The sequence below is a fragment of the Numida meleagris genome, chromosome 27 (assembly GCF_002078875.1).
Source record: "Numida meleagris isolate 19003 breed g44 Domestic line chromosome 27, NumMel1.0, whole genome shotgun sequence".
Classification (NCBI taxonomy): Eukaryota; Metazoa; Chordata; class Aves; order Galliformes; family Numididae; genus Numida; species Numida meleagris.
Genome location: NC_034435.1, coordinates 3,039,054 through 3,040,741, shown reverse-complemented (window position 1 = coordinate 3,040,741; position 1,688 = coordinate 3,039,054).

Genomic DNA, 1,688 nt, shown 5'->3' with positions numbered 1-1,688 from the left:
CCAACCCCGGTCCCCGTGTGCCCCTGTCCCGCTCCCCGCGCCCGCGGAGGCCGCTTCTGAGAAGCCGTGGGAAAAGCAGCTTTAAAAATACCCGCAGCAAAGCCCCGAGCGTGTCAGGCGGAGGCTGCAGAGGAAGAGGTGGGCGTGAAGGAGACACTGCAGCTCTGGACACGGAGGTTACGGGGCGAGGGGGTGGGAGCCGTGCACGTGGGCAGGCGTGCAAACACACGTGCGTGCAGAGCACCTGAACACGGGCGGCAGCTCGACCCCCCCCCACCCCCCACCCCCAGCACCGTGCTTTGTCCCCATCCCTCGGTCACCGCTGTCCCCACTCAGCCACAAAGCACCACAGCCTGAGCAGACCACGCAGCCGCCCGTGGGAACGGGGTTAGCGCAGCGGGGACACCCATTGCAGCCCATGCGTTCCCCCCCCTACCGTGGCAGCTCGCTGTGCCCACAGCAGCCCCACACCTCCCCCCCACATCAGCGCACCCCATCTGACTCACACCTGCTGGGCCCCGCCTGACCCCTCGCTGCAGGGAAAAAAACCAAAGAGCCCCCAACCCACGCTGGGCGCTTCCCACACCGCCCCATCACCCCTTCCAGCGCCCCACAGCCCCCCGGGCAGGGCAGGGCGGCCGGTCCGGCTCTGGGGCTCCCAGCTCCTGCCCCCACGCCGCGCTGCCAACCCCCCCGGCGAAACCGGGCCGCTCCAATGCAAACACGTCCCACCCAGCAGCGCCTGCTGCCGCCCACGGCCCCTGTCCCTCCCCACCGCCGCGACGCGGGGCGGGTAGAGGGGCACAGCGCCGCTGTGGGGGGAGGGACGCAGCTCCCAACCCCCACCCAGGGATCCCCTGGGGTCCTGCCACGTCCCCGGGGTGGAACGGCCGCGCCGTGCCGGGCTCCGGGCCCGCAGGGATGGACGGGGCGAGCGTCTCTGGCTGCTTCTGAGAAACACCGATGAGTCAGAGAACGCCGCATTCCCACCTCGCTCCAACGCGCGGCCCCGCGTGACCCCAGCCCCCAGCCCCACGGCGAGCGTGCACCGACACCGGGAGCTGCCCCCACCACCCCGAGCAGAGACACCGAGCCCATAGGAACCAGAGGGGAAAGGCCAGCCCAGACCACAGGAAAGGGGGAGGAGCAGGAAACGAGCCCCCCCCCAGCCCTGCAGGCTCTCCAGCCGGGTGCAGCTGCGGCCGACAGCTGGGACCCCGGCACCGCTCGGGGTTTTTCCATGCCAAGGAGGACAGAGGGCCGGAGCCCCTCGGCCACCATTGAGAAATCGCATTCCTCCAAGCCACAGCCCCCGGGGCCGCAGCCCTGCAGGGCACGACACGTCCCCAACCCTCCCACGGTCCCCAGCGCGGCCGCACTGGGCAGGGAGACAAGGAAAGGAAGAGCCGAGGTCAGAGAAAACAGCAGCAGCAGCAGCGGGGCTGCGGGCACAGTGCCCTGCCAACAGGGGCACCACCTCCAACCCCCCCTCTCCCCCCCCAGGAGGGCCCCGTGGTGCTCAGCTGCGGCACAGCACCACCTCCTGCCACCGCCACTTCCCGGTGGCACCTGGGAGGGGGGTGGCAGTGCCCGGCCCCCCGCCACCCCCAGAGGAAGTCGGCGCAGCGCTGCCAGAGGATGTGTGACGCAGGCAGAGCCGAGCAAAGCATGAATGAGAGGAGTGGTTT